The sequence below is a fragment of the Bos javanicus genome, chromosome 23 (assembly GCF_032452875.1).
Source record: "Bos javanicus breed banteng chromosome 23, ARS-OSU_banteng_1.0, whole genome shotgun sequence".
NCBI classification, from domain to species: Eukaryota; Metazoa; Chordata; class Mammalia; order Artiodactyla; family Bovidae; genus Bos; species Bos javanicus.
Window position 1 is genome coordinate 38,250,954 of NC_083890.1, and position 10,936 is coordinate 38,261,889.

General features: G+C 45.6%; 1 long non-coding RNA gene across 1 annotated transcript; it reads right to left on the reverse strand.

Annotated features, from left to right (window-relative positions):
• Nucleotides 1–5,343: 5,343 nt before the first annotated feature.
• On the reverse strand, nt 5,344–10,157 carry LOC133236632 (uncharacterized). The gene is made up of 3 exons (XR_009732954.1): nt 10,069–10,157; nt 7,217–9,558; nt 5,344–6,765 (listed from the first exon to the last, which is right to left on the reverse strand). It is a non-coding gene; the product is annotated as an uncharacterized LOC133236632 (long non-coding RNA).
• Between the last annotated feature and the right edge of the window lie 779 nt (nt 10,158–10,936).

Here is a 10,936-nt window from a genome sequence, read left to right on the forward strand (position 1 = left end):
AACCAATGGTTTAGCAATCAGCTTCCCACAAAGTTTATCCCAATGACCAAGAAGTGACACATTTCCAGTGGGTTCTGCTAGGTGGGAAAGGTCAGCCTGTTGCTAAACCTGCTTTATAGAAAGGATTTTGATAAACTACTTATACCAAAATTTAATAACCTACAATGGACCTTATAACAAGGAGGCAGTGAGTCCTAGACGCCCTGAGAATCTGGTTAAATCGGTCATCCGCAAAAGTTACGGCACAAAAAGCTTCAGCAAGTGTCTACAACCAATGTCAGAAGGCAGCAGCCCTGAAGTCGGTAAGCACCTCCTCCCAGAAACAGCCAGCATTTGTGAAGCAGAGACTTAGCTCATTCCAGCCACGTCCTTCAGACTCCAACATTATTCACTACCAGCTGAGTTAAATCTATTTCAAGCATACTAACGGTAGGCTTGGTTTTTTGTTTCTTAAAGGAATTTAGTAGTTGCTATGTCACATCAGATTAACAAAGTCTGCAGGTTTTATGGTTTATCTCAAACATCCTTGCCAATAATAGAGAACTGTATAGTAATACAAAGAAAACACAGGAGTAGGCATGAGACAGAGAGATGTGGTGATGTACATAAGCATGCTGAATGTTCAACTCATTTCAGGTTTGAAAGTCAAAAAGTCTGGTTAAAAACACAAAACCAAATCTCTTCCTGCTGTAGTCATGATCACCACCAAATGATGACAAAGCCATTTGACAGACGTCCGTTTCCACCACTAACCTGTTTCTGGAATGAAGCAAGATGTCGCCTCTGCTTTAAGCTATTTATCAGAATAATTCCAAGATAATATCAGCATCTTTTTGAGAAAAATGAATGTCATATATTAACTCTATGTGGAATCTATAAAAGATGGTACTGATGAACGTCTTTGCAGGGCAGCAAGGGAGATGCAGGCATAGAGAACAGGCTTGTGGGTATCGGTGGGGAAGGGAGAGGGTGGGACGGATGGAGAGAGTAGCAGGGAAACATATACAGTACCATATGCAAAATGGATAGCTGGTGGGAACTGGCTGTAAGACTCAGGGAACTCAAACCATGACTCTGTAAAAGCCTAGAGGGGTGGGATGGGGTGGGAGGTGGGAGGGAGGTTCCAGAGGGAGGGGACATAAGTATACTTATGGCTGGTTCATGTTGATGTATGGCAGAAACCAACAAAATATTGTAATGCAATTATCCTTCACTTAAAAATAAAGTTATCAGTATCTTTTAGGCATTTCTAAAAAGTAAAAACATTTGGAAGCCTATCCACACATGGAAAAAAAGATACTGTTGATCTCTTGTCAATTTTGAGTGACATGATAAAGGCTGAATATGTGAGTGATGGTGTCTATGTCAAAGAAAAATTATAAGCAATAGTATATATAATGAAGAAAAGTTTTCTCTCTCGTTTATTAACTCCATAGCCAACAGGATCATCATTGCCAAGCACCTCCTTTCTCTTAGTGATTCATCTGTTGACAGGAGTAGTTGCCTTAGTTACTGAAGTTTTATGTGGTTTAACTGTGTTTTACTGTATGTGTGCTATTTTATGGAGGGTATTGGAACAAAAGGACCTCTTCCACGTAGGGAAAGATCTAAAAGGAGCGCCTTCACATAAAAAGGAGGTCGGCAATTTGGTGGCACATACTTGAGACTACAGGGATCAGGGGCTTCCCCAGTACCCTGGAAAAGTCAGCATGACACCATCTGAGAGTAATAACAGCTTTATCACATGTAAAAACAAACGCCATCTTTATATCTAACAAGCGGGGCTCTATTTAGTGGGAAAGAATCAGGCAGGTGAAATTTCTAAGTCTAAACACACTGAATTGGGTGCCTGGTCTTCAGGGCAAATGCTTATTGAAGTCAAGCACTGATTCAGTTAATTTGATAAATGTGGCTTTGTTCTAATCACAGTTAACTAGAAAGAAATTTAATAAAATCTTATCCAGGCATATATTTCCATGACTTCAATGCTTGTCTAACTAATGCCTTCACCTTTCCTTCCTTGTGGACATCATCGAGAACCACATTCAAACCCCCAAAGACTTTGGGGGTACACTGGTGAGTGGGCTTTATCAGGGAAGAGAGCAGAATGGGGCCTCACTTTTCCATGTCTTTGCTCGGGCAGGGTGTGGGACGGCAGTGTCTCCTCTCCCCTCTCCCACAACGTGGCAGCCTCCTGTCCACTGAGAACAGTTGGTTCCACTCTGGACTGGAAACTTGACGATTTGTTACCTTAATGCCCTGAGACCAGTCCCTCTTCATTCAGAGGCATTGCTGCGGGGAGTTTCTCAAACATCTGTGACTAATACACATTAAGAACCTCCTGTTTCCATGCCCATCCAAGAAAAAAAAAAAAAAAAAAACCTGGTATGACCTTAAATACCACTTTCTAAAACTCCTTTATATATGACAAAAATGTTAAGGAGAAAAGATATTAATATTTCAAGAAAACAACTATTTAATGTAATTTTAATCAATTCACTGATAACTGTCATGCCCAACATGGTGGAAAAGGCAATCAGGCTAAGCTTGTTTAGGCAAGCAGCTTCTGAGTAACATCCCAGAGGCTGGCATGCTGGACCACCTTCAGACCCGCCCTTGAGGAGTGTCCCCAGGATGATTTACATGAGAAAATGTTTTTCTACTTGCTGGGACTTCTGGTTGGTCTTGCTGAGGCCACGGAGAGGGCTGCCTTTCTCCCAGCTTCAGAATCCTTTAGCTCGTACGTTTTTCCTCTTTCGTCAACTCAGCCCCTTCTCACCTTCTTCTATGGATAACCTGGAGCCTTTCTGGGTATGTCTTGCCCCCCAGCTCCCCAAAACTGCCTTGGAAATGATCTGGCTGGCCTTTCCTTTTTTTTAAAAAAAACCCTACTCTTCTGGTTAACATCCCCGGCCCCTGGTGAGAAGGTGGCTTCCTTTCTGTTCCCCACCCCACGCCCCACCTTACACCCGCTGATGAGGTGCTGCGCAGAAAGTGGGCAGGACTTCTCTATGGCTTAACCACACTGCAGAGTTAGCCTGTGATTTCAAAACGTCTCTGGTGCTCTGCTTTTTATGCTGCTTATGAGCCTTAATTGACATTATCATGGAGCCTTAGACAAGATCACTTTTGTGGTTCATTTTTTATAATAATAAAAAAGAAACTTAGAGAACAAGTATATAATGTCACTTATATGTGGAATCTAAAACAAATGATAAAAATGAACTTATTTACAAAGCAGAAAGAGACTCACAGACACAGGACAAAATTTATGATTACCAAAGGGTAAAGGAGGTAGGGGAGGGATAAATTTGGAGTTTGGGATTAGCAGATACAAACTACTGCCTATTAATAGATGAGCAACAGATCCTACTGTACAGCACAGGGAACTATATTCAATATCTATAATAAAACATAATGGAAAAGAATCTGAAAAAGTAAATGTAGATCTAAATCACCTTGTTGTACACCAGAAACTAACATTGTAAATCAATAAAAATTTAAAAAAGAAACAGCATTATTAATACAACAAACAAATGTGTAGTGTATAAAAATCAGGATATTAAACTTGTTTTCTTTATAACTTGCTCTTTCACATAGAAATGTACATATATTTTCCCCCATGTTATCAGATATATTAGCCATCTGTTGCTGTCATAAATTAGCCCCAAACTTAGCAGCTTCAGACAACAAGCATTTGGTATTGCAGTTTCTGAGGGTCAGAAAAACCCTTCACAGGGGGTTCTGGTTCATGGTTTTTCATGAGGTTGCAGTCAAGACGTTAACCAGGGCTACAGTTGTTTGAGACTGACAGTTGTTTGAGGGCTGAAGCATTTCCTCCCAAGCTCGCTCACAAGGCCTCAGATTGTTGTGACGTGGGGATCTTCGTGGGATTGCTTTAAGGCGTGGCAGCTGGCTTACCCTAGGGTAGTGATCTGAGAAGCAAAGCTGCAATGTCTTGTATAACCTAACCTCACAAATGACATACTGTTGCTTTGTCACATTCCACTGATTACACAGACCCATTCTGGCAGTGCGTCAAGCGATTACCCCAAAGTATGAATCCCGGGAGGTGGGACCTCCCACCCTGAAGTCTAGCTACCACTGTGTGCGTATTTCATCTGTAACAACTCTGGCTCAAAGGTCTCCCCACACCCTCGGCCTTCCTTAGTCCACACAGAACACAGGGCTGCACGAGCTCCTGCCATCACAGCCTCTCCTCTTCTTCCCCCTTCACCGTCCAACCTTCAGTTATGAGTTTGCAGAATGGCTTGTACTTTCATCCTTAGGCTTTTGTGAATCCTGCATCCACATCCCCCTCTTTCCCTGCCTAGTTTCCATCTGGATATCAGCTCCTCTTAAAAGCCTCTCCTAACCCCCGTTTGGATTAAGCACCCTCTTTAGTGTTCTCCCAGCACCCCTTTCTTCCTCTGCTGAATACTTTCACAAACTAATAATTATGTGTTGATATCCCCATCTGCTTTCAGGCAGCTTCATCAACAGGGGGTCTGATGTCTTACTATGGACTTTGGATGGTGCCAGTTCATACTACGTGGTCCTCAACTTGTGCTGAATGAATAAATGAGCACACTGCGAATGAGCGTCAGGGAGCTGTGGTCCATGAGAGCTCGACTAAGACTCTCTTCTCCACCATCCTCCCCGCCACTGTAACTGTTGCTGATCCCCCAAGCTGGCTTCAGCGGTCTGTTTAGAGCTCCACTGTGTGAGCTCTTCCAGATCCAGAGAGCGCCAGCCAGCACTGCAATCGAGCTTTGTTTTCATTATGCAGGCTTCCTGGGAAGTTTCAAATTAATTTTCATCCTCTTCTCACTTTTAAGGCCTCTAAAAAGGGCTGTGTTCCTGCCTTCTTGGTGAACCAGGGCCCCTCCTGTTCCCTAGGACAGCGCTCAGCCTGGTGGGGTCTGCATGGCCACACGTCCCTGGGCCTCCCCCACACGAGGTTGGCGGCTTCCAGACCACTCTTCACTCGGGCCCTGGAAAAGCCAACCCTGCTCATGGTAGCCGGGCCAGCACCCACCTGGATCTGATGGAAACTGAGCATTTTGTTTTTAAATTCACCCCACAACATGCACTATTTTATTGTTTGTTTTTACCCCCTGTTAAAAGTAGACAAGATGAAAACAATGACTTCACTGAGCTTTAAACTTGAAAAACCACCACCTCCAGGCAGCCTACCATCTTTGCTCTGAAGTGGACTACGGTACTGAGTAATATGTACACAGCTATTAAAGTCTTTTTTTCTGCTTGATGTAGATTTTCATTTCTTGCCAAAAAATCACTCAAGTTATCCACAGACCCACTCAGGAAAATAAACATGGAGAAATGACAGCTACTCACCAACTATTGGTCTGGGCTTGGTGTAGTCTTCAAATCCTTGGTCTCACTGGAACTTCTTACTGTCCTCTGCGGTAGATCCTAACACCCCCATTTTGCAGCAGTTCAGGGGGTTGACATAGGGTTCCCATGGTCACGGAGCTCCCATGTGATGGCACTGGGATCTGGTCTTTTTTTTTTTTTTTTTCCGATTCTAGAGCTCACTCTCTCATCACCACCCTCCCCCCAACCCCAGTCCTCTGCACCCCTTCCTCAGCTTTCCAGCTATCAACCTGTAGGAATTGCCTAAAGACTTTTTTTTTTTTTCCACCCAGGCAGACAAGTTTAGCAATTTGAGAAATTCTGGCAAGTGAATTCAGGAGAATATGGTACCCATTAGCTGCTGGGCATTCAAAGGGAGAAGTGAGAAACACAGGCTGCCCGAGCCTTGGAAGCCGCGCCGTGGGAAGGGCGTTTCTGGGGTACGGAGACAGCAGCCAGAGAGAGGAGGCCCGAGGTAGAGAATCCTCCCCGCTCCCCTGCGGGGTTCATTCTCCCCCTCCATCCATTCGGACGCTGTCTCTGTAATATTTTCCCCAACATTTCCAGCATCCAGAGACTAGTGGGTGGTAGGGAGGGCTGGATCTCACACCGGCTGATGCTGCTCACATTATAAACTGCGGGGTGCCTCAGTTTCCCCAAACAGCAGGCTTTTTGAAGAATCGGGAGCGAGCTGGTGGTCCCTCCAGGTACCCATTGCCAGGTTCCCACCATCAGCTGCTCACATAAGAGTCCTAGATTAATCTCAGGCTTGGGCCTCCCGTGTGGCAGCTGAGCCATCAGGCTGGCTGTGAAACGCCTTATTTTATTTTCTGCCTAACATCAGGCCGCAAATGAAAATACCTTTTCAACCCCAGTATTATTACCCCTATGGATGGCACCTTTAATGCGCGCTATTCATTGTTATAATGGCCGCACCTGTGTAGAACGCGCACATTGGAACCACAGCAGCTGTGGACCGTAATTGCTAAACATTATTTTCTGTTTCTCCCTGAAAGCTTTTGTGCGTGCGTGCATGTGTGTGTGTGTGCGTGTCTGTGTCCGGGTGCGTGTGTGTGTGTGTTTTTAATCTGTAACGACTCTGGTCCAAAGATTCCACCCTCCTCCTTTTTGAAAACATAAAGTGAAGTGTAAATACATTTATTTCTAAATGCATGTTTTCAGAGAAAGTCAGATGGAACCCCCTCCATCACCCCCCGCTACATACACACATACTTAGTAATGAGACTTCAGAGAGCGACTCCGGCGCGTGTGGTCTGCGGCGAGGTCCCCACGCTCCCCGCCGCGGCGAGCATGGTCTTTATTGCGCCTTGGCACACGGGCCCTGCCATGATGAATGCATTTGTTCCCTGATACTCAGCCCCTGGGTGTCTGCAGGACAGTGAATCAATTTAGCGCCTGCAGGCCCAGATTATCACCCGCACCAAAGACATTTCTGCACCAGGAACTTCCCAATTCAAAACAGGATTTCTAAGAACACCATCCCACCCCCCCGTTCGTTCCCTTTGTGCTTTTCCGAGCAGTCACTCGAGGCCCCCGCTAGAGCTGCCGCCACTGAAAGGCTGCAAGTCGCCCTTTGAGACAATGCTTTTAAAGTCAGCAGTGCAGCTAGCAATTTGAGATTTACACGAGGCAGGCGTCGGGCCGCCTCTCTGTGCCTGTCTTAGCACCCCCAGGGGGCCTGTCATGACACACACCCTGACCATTGGCCTTACAGGTGATATCTACTGTAGTTATCTCAGGCAGGGTCTGGTAGGCGACAAACAGAAGTGCATGCCTGGGGGTCTCAGCAATTCACCTTCTCTCCTCCCCTTGCACTTACCTCCTTCACGAAGAGGACCCTGCTGTTGCCTCCGGCCAGAAGGTGAGCGCAGAAGAGACATGCTTGCACAGGACTGCCGCACAGGGGTGAGGTGACCGGGCTCCTGGCCGCCTTCCCGGAGCTTTAGGGAAGAGAGGACCAGGAGACACTCTGCCAGCCGTCTGCGGGACGCGCTCAGGGAGTGAGAGCCGGTCTCCCCACAGGTGTTGCCCTGGGATAAATACGGGGCATCCTTGATTGCAGGTGTGCAGGGTTGTCAATCACCATCAGTCATGGGCTCACAGAAATGAGCAGAGTTTCTCAGAGAAATGGTATCTCGTTTCCCTAACCCCTCTGGCAGTTCTGCACGAAGGCAGATATTGGCCTTACCATAGAAGCCTGCAGTTACAGGGCTTAGATAAGAATGTGGGTCCTTTCTGCTGTGGTCACTCAGCTGAGAAATAAGCTTTCTGGGCTTGCAGGCTTCTTCACATTAGAGACTTCAACAGCAGAAAGATGACTTTCTGCTTTTGGGGTGGTGGCATGTCCTGGGCAGGCTGCCGGTTCCTTCTTCGATTATGATTTTTCTTTAGAGGAGCAAATACATAGGTGGTCAAATAGAAACACATGTGCATTCAATTGCCTTGTGTATTGACAACACGTTTGCTGGTGAACAGTGACTACCGGGAGGGGCACGCTATGAAGGTAAAGCATGGGCATCTTATAACTCGGGTCAGGATATCAGCTTTGGCATTTCATTTTTCTAATGCTCCAAGTATATGACTTTAAAATACTAAAATCTATTGAAAAAATCAAATTCAAGGTTATTTAGCTAAGCAAACCCGAACCCATTTCTTTCTATCTTGTTAAATTGAAGCATAGTTGCTTTACAATGTCATATTAATTTCAGGAGTGAAGCAAAGTGATTCAGTTATCCACACATATATATGTCTATTCTTTTTCAGATTCTTTTCTCTTATAGGTTACTATAAAATACCGAACAGAGTTCTCTGTGCTACACAGTAGGTCTTTGTTGGCTATCTGTTATATATATAGTTAGTGTGTCTATGTTAATCCCAAACGCCTAATTTCAACCCATTTTTGAAAGAGAGTATTAATTTTAAAACTAAATAATAAAATAAACAGTGAGAGATAAATGAAAACTTGATTGAGACTCTATCCACCTCTCCTCAAGTCCTATAGAAGGTAAGGAGGCTGTGAATGAGATTGAAAAAATCTGGTAAACTTCGTCAACGTGATTGATTATTCCTGTTTTGAAGAATCTGCCTAATTGGTAAAATGGGCTTTCTGATCTTTTATGCATATGATTCGTGCTGGTATAGTGACTTTTTAAAAGTGAATTAGTGTTGTCTAGACATAGTGACAGAAAAGACACCAGAGCAAAACCCTTCCTGACTAACGCAGGTAGATGAGTTTATAAACAGGTTGGATGGCAAGGCTGTGGCGGCTGTCTATTGTACCTTTTGTCCAGAAGGGGGCAACATTTCCTTAAGAATTTGTAAGAAAACTGGAGCTTCAGACGATGACAATTTATCTCTGGACATGGTGTTTTGTTCTCTTTTCAAAAGCACAGCACAGAACGCGTGGTGCCTCTCACCCATCCTTCCTGATTATTCTCACCAGATTAAAGGCAGGAATATTGTTTCTTTCTCCCATTCTCTCTCCCCCGCTGGAGAACAAATTTGCATTGTCAAGATTTTCAGGCTGAAATGAGTTAATGCTGAAAAGAAATGACATAGCTGACAATTTTAGATGGTTAGTCCTTCTACTCCACCTCACCTCCCAGAGAGGGGATGTCTTTCTGGAGAGAGCATTCTGTAGGAAGAACCACCTTCACCTACAGCAGGTAAGTCAGACGTCCACTCACAACCATGAGCATCCCTTGCTTTCTGAAAACCCCAGTGAACCCCACAGGAATTCTTTGCAATGATCGCTCTTCTCTTTGCTCCATTTGGCTGCTTGCTTGTCTCTTGATACTTGATCATGCCGAGATTCAGGAGCAAGAAGAAAGATAGTGGACATGCTTGTTTGGGCCAAGGTAGCAAAATCAACCAACGGAGTCGGTTGTCCAGATCCAAACATTCATCCTGCCTGTGGTCCAGTGTCTCACTGGCAAGTCGGGGACTGTTATTCAGGAACTGAAAACATTGCCACGTTCTTCTTCACCCCACCCTACGCCATACTCCCCCATTTCCAGTGTATTTTACTTTGCCGGGGGGAGCATGGCTGTTGTAAACACACACACATCCATACAAGCAAATGGGTCTGGTCTAAAATGACTTTGAAAATTGTCACTTTCTGTTTCTCACCGGCAGTATCTTCGTGGCATACACTTTGTTTCCCTATTAGAAAAGAAAGCGAGAGTTAAATATTACTTAGCTGTGGAAATTGCTCCAAATTATATAAAAGATTAACATTACAAAATGTATTTGCAGGGATTCTTTGTGTGGTGTAAACTTGTGACCTTGCCTTTCACGTTGGGAAGAGGGACAGTATGTCCTTTCCCAGGAAATACCTGACTAGTCAGTCTTACTGTTTCTCTCTCTCTACACCCCCACACCCCCCCCCCCCCCACACACACACACACAGAGTATCTGGTAGGATGTACAGTATAGGCTCATGCAATCCATAATTCCCCTTGGTCAGAGACTAGGCAGAGGCTTCTAGAATATTCAGGTGGCTTCTCCCGCTCCCCACGCACACACAGACATCTTCACTCTTTCTTCCTATGGCCACCTGCATGGCTACCTCCCTTCCACACCTCAGGAGAAGAGTCTTCATCCTGAACAGGCTCCCTCGCCTCCCTCGCCCGCAGGTCTGAGCGCCCCCTTCTCCCTGTGGCCCTCTCTTACCCCGTCTCCAGTGGTTCTATTCCTGCCTCTTCCTGGGTAGCCAAGGAGCGTTCCTCTGACCTGCCCCAGGGTGGGTACGTGTCTGGATGACCTAGACACAGCAGGAGAAGGAGGAGACAAAACATCCTGCCACATGTGCTTGTCAACTTGAAAATTTTGTAAAAGATGTCTAGGTTATACGTGAACATGTAACACAGTATAAAACTAATACCACAACACAAAATAACATCGTTAAAGAATGAACTGTTATGCTCTTCAAATCAGGGATGTTGACTTTTCCCAAAGCTCAGAAATTTCCATTTATACATGTAGCTGACTTTGACTTTTCTTGAAGCCAGTGGAACCGAATCTCAAATTGTGGAGCTCCTGCTACACAAGGGAAAGGTGGCCTCTCTATGGTCCTTACTGTGTCGCGAGCCCCTGTCTGCTGGGTGGTGCAGGCAGGGAGAGCAGGGGACTTCTCCTTTTATTTAAGAGTCTCTGAGCTGTTTGATGTTTAGGTTGACCTCTGCCTCTTTGGGTCTCTCAGATTTCCCATCCCTGACTCTGTTCCTCCGCCAGATAGCATGTGCCCTCCTGGAAGTGAGGTCCTCTGTAGCCCAGCTAGCTGTCTTCCAAGACAGAGTGGCTGGCCTTTGCTGCTCCTGGTTTGATGACCAGTGAGTCACTGGTTGCAGCCAGCTCTGGGCAGGGGGGCTGATGTGCTAGTATCTTCCACAGGTTTGGGCCATTTGGCCCTTTCTTAAGGCCCCCTGAGAGCCTGTGCCGGTCCCCGCTGCATCTTCACACATGCACCAAGTTCTTCTGGAATCCCCATGTACACCCCCGGGGCAGGGGGATGTTGGAAGACCTGTCCTGCCCTTTCCAC